Source organism: Portunus trituberculatus, chromosome 9 (assembly GCF_017591435.1).
Source record: "Portunus trituberculatus isolate SZX2019 chromosome 9, ASM1759143v1, whole genome shotgun sequence".
Taxonomy (NCBI): Eukaryota; Metazoa; Arthropoda; class Malacostraca; order Decapoda; family Portunidae; genus Portunus; species Portunus trituberculatus.
In genome coordinates, this window is record NC_059263.1 from 8,702,283 (window position 1) to 8,712,082 (window position 9,800).

Below are 9,800 nucleotides of genomic sequence, written 5' to 3' on the forward strand. Positions count from 1 at the left end.
CCTCTCGGTGGGGAGACGGGGGGAGGGAGTGGGGGAGGGCAGAGAGGAAGAAGGGGTGAAGTAGGAGAGTGGAGGAGAAATAGTAGTAGTGATAGTGGGAGGAAGAGAAGGAGGAGGAGGGGGAGGAGTTGGAGTAGTAGAGATGCATGATGAAGAGGAGGAGGAGGAGGAGGAGGAGAGATAGGAAGAGGAAGAAGAAGAGGAAGAAGAAGACACTGGAGAAGGATGGGAAGGATGTGAGAACGAGACAGGAAAGATTAAATGAGATGCTCTTTCCTCCTCCTCCTCCTCCTCCTCCTCCTCCTCCTCCTCCTCCTCCTCCTCCTCCTCTTGAAATCAATTACTCGATCTGGACTTATTTCCTCCTTTTTGTTAGGTCGATAGATAAATGGATATATATAAGCAGCAGAGAGAGAGAGAGAGAGAGAGAGAGAGAGAGAGAGAGAGCATGTTTCGTTTATCCTGGATGCGTGTGTGTGTGTGAAGGGAGGATGTCAAGAAAGGCTTTGAAATTCTCTCTCTCTCTCTCTCTCTCTCTCTCTCTCTCTCTCTCTCTCTCTCTCTCTCGCTGAAACATCTTTTAACACTTTCATCAATAGAGAGAGAGAGAGAGAGAGAGAGAGAGAGAGAGAGAGAGAGAGAGAGAGAGAGAGAGACCCACACCTGCCTTGGGATGCGTCTAATCACAGGTGACTAAATAGCAGGAGGGGTTATTAATGTGTTGATCACCTGCTGGCAACACTGCAGGTGACGCGGTTGACTATTACTATTTATCTATTGTTGATTTAATGTATTTTCTGTGTAGAGTTGAAGAGTAGTAGTAATAATAGTAATAGTAACAATAATAATAGTAGTAATAGTAATAATAGTAATAATGATAATAGTAATAGTAAAAATAGTGACATTATTTTTTTCTTTTTTGTATTTTCTATTTATTTTTACATTGAAGTTAATTATTAGTTGAAATATTGAAGTTTTATTTAATTTTTTTTTCATTTGTTTACTTATTCTCTTCTTTCTCTCTTCTTTCTCTTTTTTTTATCCATTTTCCTTTCTCTTCCCTTTTCTCCTTTTGTTTTTACTGATTTTATTTATTTATTTTATTTTTTTTTCCTTCTTATTTCTCTCTTTCATTGTTAATATATATGCAATTTTTTTTTCTCTCTCTTTCCTTCTCTTCTCTTCCTCCTTTTGATCTTCCTTCATCTTCTCCTTTACATTCTCATTTTCTCCTCTTTCCTTTTTTATTTTTTCCCTCTTCTCTTTCGTTTCCTCCTTCTCCCTCTTTTTCTCTCTCTCTCTTCCCCTATTCCTTTGTTCCTTCTCTCCTTCCTTCCTCCTTTTCTTCCTTCCTTCCTTCCTTCCCTCCTTCCTTCCACTACAGTGCCTCTTCCTTCTATTTCAAGCTAACATCAATACCTCTCTCTCTCTCTCTCTCTCTCTCTCTCTCTCTCTCTCTCTCTCTCTCTCTCTCTCTCTCTCTCTCTCTCTCTCTCTCTCTCTCTCTCTCTCTCTCTCTCTCTCTCTCTCTCTCTCTCTTATCTATGTTCATTGGACCATAATTCCTTCATGATACTTCTCCTCTTCCTCTTCTTCTTCTTCTTCTTCTTCTTCTTCTTCTTCTTCTTCCTTTTCCGCCTCCTCCTCCTCCTCCTCCTCCTCTGCACCTAAATCTTAAATCTTTTCCTCTAATCCTCTTCTGTACAGTCTTTCTATCTCTTCTTCTTCTTCTACCTCTTCTTCTTCTTCTTCTTCTTCTTCTTCTTCTTCTTCTTCTTCTTCTCTCTCTTATTTTTCTTTCTCTTTGTTTATTCTATTTAATCTTTTCTTTTCTTATCTCTCTCTCTCTCTCTCTCTCTCTCTCTCTCTCTCTCTCTCTCTCTCTCTCTCTCTCTCTCTCTCTCTTATCTTTATCCTACCCAGTATTTCCTCCTCCTTGTCTTTCTCCTCCTCTTCTTCCTACGATATTTCTTCCTCTTCCTATCCTCCTCTTCCTCCTCCTCTTCCACCTCCTCTTCCTCCTCCTTTTGTTTATCCTTTCTCTCCTTCACGAAGCAAATGATGCGAGAGACGAGGAATGAATGCCTCTCCTCTCTCTCTTCGACCTTAATGTGTTAGAGAGAGAGAGAGAGAGAGAGAGAGAGAGAGAGAGAGAGGGTGGAGGTGGGTTAGATCTGTGAGAAAAATGAAGTATGTGGAGAAACGGACATCTCCCTCTCTCTCTCTCTCTCTCTCTCTCTCTCTCTCTCTCTCTCTCTCTCTCTCTCTCTCTCTCTCTCTCTCTCTCACGCTTCAGTGCTCACTGGAAAACAAAGCGCTTTTCAAACAGAGGGATTTTACAGTGGTATCGGAATATAAATGAAAACAGCTATGCTCAAGAATCTCTCTCTCTCTCTCTCTCTCTCTCTCTCTCTCTCTCTCTCTCTCTCTCTCTCTCGTCATATCGCTGAGTTTCTGTGGGTATTTTTGCTTCTTCCTTCTCCTCCTCCATTTCCTCCTCCTCCTCCTCCTCCTCCTCCTCCTCCTCCTCCTCCTCCTTCTCTTTCTCTTCCTCCTCTTCTTTTCCTTTTGCTGTCAGAACTATGTTATAAGAAGTTTGTGTGTGTGTGTGTGTGTGTGTGTGTGTGTGTGTGTGTGTGTGTGTGTGTGTGTGTGTGTGTGTGGGATTAGATAAATGGACGGGAAGAGAGAGAGAGAGAGAGAGAGAGAGAGAGAGAGAGAGAGAGAGAGAGAGAGAGAGTCTTACATCACACACACTCAAAAAAATAATAATGAAAGGAAACCAGGAAAACACACACACACACACACACACACACACACACACACACACACACACACACACACACACACACACACACACACACACACACACACACACACACACACACACACACACACACACACACACACACACACACACTTCCTCCCATCACGAAATTAAATCAACATCAAAACTCAACTAAATAAACCTTACAAATTGTTTCTTCCTACTCTCACTGACCTATTTCCCTCTCCCTCTCACCTCTCCCTATCACTCCCCCTCTCCCTCTCCCTCTCTCTCTCGTCTCTCTACTCCACTTTTCTCGTCAACTTGTCTCTCTCTCTCTCTTTCTCTCTCTCTACTCTTACACTCTTCCTCTTTCATCTTTTTTTATTTCACTTCCTCTCTTTTTCTCTTACACTTTCCTACACTCACTCTAACTTTCTGTGCTACTTACTTATACTACTTTCTTCCCCCCACGTCGCTCTCTTCATTCTTCCTGTCTCTTCTCTTTCATTCTCTTTCTCTTTCTGTTCCATCTCTATCATGTCACTTTCCTCTTCTTCACGTTTTTCTTCTTAATACGAAGACGGAGATGGAGAAAGAAAGGTACATAACTCTCTCTCTCTCTCTCTCTCTCTCTCTCTCTCTCTCTGTGAATTTTCAGGTGCCCAAAGTGTTTACAAAGACGCAAAATTCGAGAACGAAAATGATGTTTGTCTTTTGTACGGTACACAAGCTGAGTGTGAGAAACTAACACAAAAATAATCTTCTATACTTCTTAATTCTTGAAGGTTGTTGAGAAAAGATAGTTAGCAGTGTAGGATTAGTAGAATTCACCTTGTCAGCACTGGGACGCATGTTTGCCGTGAGTTCTGGGTGCCATTAGACGATTTTATTTGCGTTAGGAAGGGCCTATGGAGGTTAGAAGATTAATGACCACAGTCTTCACAATTCTAATCCCCCACATATATTTCTGAAGCTGTATAAAATCACCAAATAGTAAATAGAAGGAATATGAAAACGCGTCCTGTTGCTGAAGGGGTTAACAGCACGAAAGTAGGCAAGGTGGAGGTGTGGGAGGGAGGGATGTGGTGATAGAATGAACATTGGTGAACCCATTAGTCATAGCTGGGAGGAAATGGTGACACATGACAGCTATTACGAGGGAAGTGGTCATGTTAAGGAGGTGATGGTGGTGGTGGTGGTGGTGGTGGTGGTGGTGATGGTGGTGGTGAGGGGGATAAAACGAGAGGAGGAGGAAAAATAAGAATGGAGGTGAAGGAAAGAATGGAGATGAGTAAGCGAAGGAGAAGGAGGAGGAGGAGGAGGAGGAGAAGGAGAAGGTGATAAATAGGAAGACGAAAGAGGAGAGAAACAGGTAGAGAAGTGTAATATAGAAGAGAGAGAGAGAGAGAGAGAGAGAGAGAGAGAGAGAGAGACTAAAAAATAAAGAAAGAAGTAAATAAACGAAAGTAAATAAGAAAAACGAAGAGAATGAATAGAAGACATAAGAGAAAGAACAGTAAAAGACAGAAGAGAAAGAATAAGAGAAAGAAAAGAGAAAAAGAGAGAAGAAAAGAAGAAAAGAGAAAGTAGGAAAATAGTGAAGGAGAAAAGAGAAAATAAGAAAACAGTGAAGAAAATGAAATAGATGGAACAGAGGGAGCAGAAGGGAATAAAAGATAACAACAATGAAAGAAAGAAAAGAAAATGAAAGGAGAAAGAGAAGAACAGGAAAAAGAGAGAGAGAGAGAGAGAGAGAGAGAAAGACGAGGAAGCGAAAAAGAGAGTAAGAAAAAGAAGAGGTGGACAAGAAGGACAGGAAAAAAAAGAGAAAGACGAGGAAGCGAAAAAAAATAGTAAGAAAAAGAAGAAAAGAAAAAAAAAGAGAGAGAAAGACGAGGAAGGGAAAAAGAGTAAGAAAAAAAAAAGAGATGGACAAGAAGGAGAGGAAAAAAAAAAATAAGGAGCTGTAGGAGGAGAAAAAATGAAAGAGGAAGAGAAGCAAAGGAAAAATTGGAAATCGATCAGGAGATGGGAATGGAGGATAAAGAAGAAGAAGAAGAAGAAGAAGAAGAAGAAGAAGAAGAAGAAGAAGAAGAAGAAGAACATGATGAAAAGAAAAAAAAAGATGAATAGCAATGAAAGGATGAGAGAGAGAGAGAGAGAGAGAGAGAGAGAGAGAGAGAGAGAGAGAGAGAGAGAGACAGTAATGATGATGGTGATGGAGAAAGGATGAAGGAATATATTTTTGAAAGCATTTGTAAGAGAAGGAGGAGGAGGAGGAGGAGGAAGAAGAAGAAGAAGAAGAAGAAGAAGAAGAAGAAGAGGAGGAGGAGGAGGAGGAGGAGGAAGTAATTAGATATCTGCGTTGTTGAAATCCTTCACTAATAATTTCGTAATGAAGAAAAAAAGAAAAAAACCACTGTACTCTTTTCTTCTAGCTATTTTCTTTTTTTCTCTTTAATTTCTTTCTTTCTTTTAATTAGGTTGTGTTTTCTTGTGTCTCATTTATTATTATTTTTTCTTTTTCGTTTTTCTCTATTTTTTTGTTTCTTTTCTTTTCTTTTTTCAGTTTATTTGTGTTTCTTTTTTTCATTCTTGTCTTTTCTTTGTATTTTCTTTTTTTTTCTTATGTAGGTGTTTTTTCTCCTTTTTTTCTCCCTTCTTTCTTTCTCCTTTTTCTTTTCATCCTGCTTTGTTTTCCTTTTTAGTTTATTTTTTCCTACTTCTACTATCATCATATATTTTTCCTTCCTGTCTTGTTTCCTTTTCATTCTTCCTTCTTCCTTCTTTTCTTTTTCCATTCAAGTCTTTTTTTCTGCCTTTTTTCCCTTTCTAATATCATATCTTTTCTCCTCCCACTTTCATCCTGTTCTTCCTCTAACTTCTCCTCCTCCTCCTCCTCCTTCTCCTCCTCCTCCTCGTCCTGCTCCATCTTTCTCTTCTTCATGATCCTGCTCCATTTCCTCTTTATCATCTCTTATATTCACCTCATTTAACACCTATACACTTCTTTTCTTCCTCATAATATCCTTCTCAATCTTGTCCTCCCTCTCTCTATTTTCTTCCCTCCCTCCCTCCCTCCTGCTTCCTTCGTCAATCTCTTTTTTCTCCTTTTTTCGTCCTTCCGTCAATTTTTCGCTTTTTTTTTATTTTCTTCACAGTTTCTCAGTAAGTGTGTGTGTGTGTGTGTGTGAGAGAGAGAGAGAGAGAGAGAGAGAGAGTGTGTGTGTGTGTGTGTGTGTGTGTGTGTGTGTGAGTGTTAATAGATTTAGAAAAAAAAACTTCACACATATTAAAACTTCATCCTTTTTCTATACTTCATTTTACGCTAGTCCTTGGAATGTATGGATATTGTACCAAAAATAATAATTACATTTTTTTTATCCTTTTTTGAATGCGAGGCGTGTGCGAGGATTATTATTTTTTTTTTCTATGTAAGATGAGGAAATCCGGCGAAGGGCAGCAGCATAAAACGGTTAGAAAAGGCTCACTAAGTCGCCAGTCCCCTTGCAGGTCCGAAAGAGTTAGCCAGAAGAAAGGGGATGAATGTTTTGAAGCCTCTCTCATAGATGAAGGCATGGGAAAAGTTGGAAATACAGAAGCAGGTAGGGAGTTCTAGAGTTGATTATTATGTGTCGAAATTTTGCAGGTATATTTATAGTTTTATTTTCTTTATTCTTTTATTTATTTATTTATTTTTATTTATTTATTTATTTTTTTTTTTAAGATTCCATGCTGTGTGCTTTTAGGGTTCTGGATGATTTTTTTTAACATTTGGCATTCATAGTTGAAGGAAAAAAAAAAAACGTTCTAGATTTAGATTTCGAAATTTTAGAGTTTCTTTCTTAGTATATTTGTTTTTGAGATTCGTTGCTTTGTGTTTTAAGGGATTCTAGTTTTTTTTTTTAACGTTTTGACATTCATTGTTGAAGAAAAAAATAAAAACGTTTTAGACTTATATTTCGTAATTTTAGTTTCTTTTGTAGTATATTTGTTTTTGAGATTCGTTGCTTTGTGTTTTAAGGGATTCTAGTGTTTTTTTTTTTTAACGTTCTGACATTCATAGTTGAAGAAAAAATAAATAAAAACGTTCTAGATCCATATTACAAAATTTTAGAGTTTCTGTTTTAGTATATTTGTTTTTTGAAATTCGTTGCTATGTGTTTTAAAGGATTCTAGTGTGTTTTTTTTTATATAACGTTTTGGCATTCATGGTTGAAGAAAAAAAAGAAATGAAACCATACTAGAGTTATATATCGAAATTTTACAGATACATTTAAAGTTTTTGATATATTTGCTATTGAAGATTCGTTGTTACCTATTTTTTTTTAAAGTTTTGATGATCTTTAAAACGTCTTGGCATTCATTTAAGAAAAGATAAAAGAAAATGTCCCAGAGTTGTTATATCGAAATTTTCAAGCTACTTTTAGTTGTTTTGGGTATATCTAAAAATTTTGCGTGTTATCGGTGCGTTTTTTTTTTTTTTTTTACGCCATGTGGGCTTTTCACGGGAATTTCTGGGCTAAAGGGGATACTTTTTTTGTGGTACCTCCTATCTCAAAGCCCACCCGATAGGAAGCCGTTGCCTGGAGTGAGGAAGCCCAACCTACACTCGGACCGTGGTCAGGATTGGAACCCGTGCGCTTTAAGATCCCTCGGACCCCAAAGCACGCATGGTTCCACTGTACCACGGCAACAGTAGCAAAACATAACAATGAGTATAACAAATAAACGTTATATTAAAAAATCTTGCACATATGTTGACAGTCTTTCGTTGTATTTTGAAGGTTTTGATAACGAAATGAGAAATAAAAGTAGAAAATGTTTGTATGAATGTGTAAAAATTGCGTTCCACAGTTATATTTCAAAACATTTTATTTAGGTATGCACTAAGTCCTTTGCTGCAGTGATTGGGCTTCTGGCGGTACTGAAATATGAAAAAAAAAAGTTAATTGTAGAGATAAAAGCACAATATGTAGTGGAAAAGTATAGACAAATGCATTCTTGATATTTATTCGTATGTTGAAACTTTAACGGCTGTATACCAAACCTTCTGAGAGAGAGAGAGAGAGAGAGAGAGAGAGAGAGAGAGAGAGAGAGAGAGACGTTCTTGTTTTTCTAGTACTGTGATGAGATTTAATTCTTTAGACATATAGTGAAAGTTTTATCAGTCCTTTCCTTTGATGTCTCAAAAATTACTTTAAAAACACTTTCTTCCTCCTCCTCCTCCTCCTCCTCCTCCTCCTCCTCCTCCTCCTCCTCCTCCTCCTCCTCCTCCTCCCCGACCATCACCTTCTGCCTTCTCCTCCCATCACCTTCTGCATCTCCTGCCCCTCCTCCTCCTCCTCCTCCTCCTCCTCCTCCTCCTCCTCCTCCTCCTCCTCCTCCTCCTCCTCCTGCTCCCCTCTCCTTATAATCTATTTCACCAACAAAGCATTTTACGAAGAGAGAGAGAGAGAGAGAGAGAGAGAGAGAGAGAGAGAGAGAGAGAGAGAGAGAGGGAGTAAACTAAGAAAAATATATAAGTAAATTTAAATGTGACAAGGAAAAGCAACAAAATAATAAGTAATGGTGTAAGTGTGTGTGTGTGTGTGTGTGTGTGTGTGTGTGTGTGTGTGTGTGTGCGTCATTCCGGCAGGTGTAACAGGTGTGAATCAACAGGTGTGGGCGCGTAACAGGTGGGCAAAGGTACCATCAATTACCGGCGTGTGAGATTCAGGTGTGTGTGAGGTGTGGTTTATTCTGAGAGACGTGACTTGGCAGGTGTGGGAATATGAGGCGGCTATATTGACAGGTAGGTAAGAAGACAGACAGGTAAATAAAAAGATAGAAAGAAAGAAAGATACAGTGATAGATAGATAGATAGATAAATAGATAAATAGACAGATAGATAGATAGATAGATAAATAGGTGAGTTAGTACACAGATAAACAGCTTGATAATTAGATAAACAAATAGATTAATAGAAAAATAAATGAATAAGGGGAGAGATGAATTGAAGAATGAATAAATGAAAGGAAGAAGAGAAAAGAAGAGATAAATAAGTAGAAAGACAGACAGACAGATAGATAGATAGATAGACAAATAGCTAGACAGATAAACCGTTTGGCAAGTAGGTAAATGAATAGAAAAAATACAAAGAAAGATCAAACAAAAAAAATAGGTGAATAGAATAATGACGAAAATAAGGTGTCTAGAGAGAGAGAGAGAGAGAGAGAGAGAGAGATGAATGGACCACGAAAGTTCCTCAAAGTAGAGATAATGAGATACGAGTTAGAAAGAAAAAAAAGTAGAAAGAAATGAAGGAAGTGAAGCGTAGAAGAGAATGGGTAGATAGGGACGAGAGAGAGAGAGAGAGAGAGAGAGAGAGAGAGAGAGAGAGTTACTTTGAAGAGAATAAGACACGAAGGAAGAAGTAAAGAGGAAATTGATGATTATTGAAAGGAAATTGGAAGAAAGGAAAGGAATGGAGGAGAATTTTAGACTTGGGAAGAGAAAATGGTGTGGGAAAGTGGCGATTGCAGACAAGTGGGAATGAAAGAGAAGAATAAAGAAGAATTGGAATAATGGAGTGTATTGGAATAATGGGTAACAGTTAATAGGTTTATAATATCCTTTTAATATCCTTTTAATATCCTTCAATTCAAAACTGTGAAGGATTTTTTTTTTTTTTGAAGTGAAGTTAGTTTTTTTTTTTTTATTATTTTACTTTATTTCATTATTTTTATTTTCCATTTATCTTTTTATTTATCTTAATGTCACCCTGTCTATCTTAATGTCACCCTGTCTATCTTAATGTCACCCTGTCTATCTTATTCTTACCCTGTCTATCTTAATGTCACCCTGTCTATCTTAATGTCACCCTGTCTATCTTAATGTCACCCTGTCTATCTTAATGTCACCCTGTCTATCTTAATGTCACCTTGTCTATCTTAATGTCACCTTGTCTATCTTAATGTCACCCTGTCTATCTTAATGTCACCCTGTCTATCTTAATGTCACCCTGTTTATCTTAATGTCACCCTGTTTA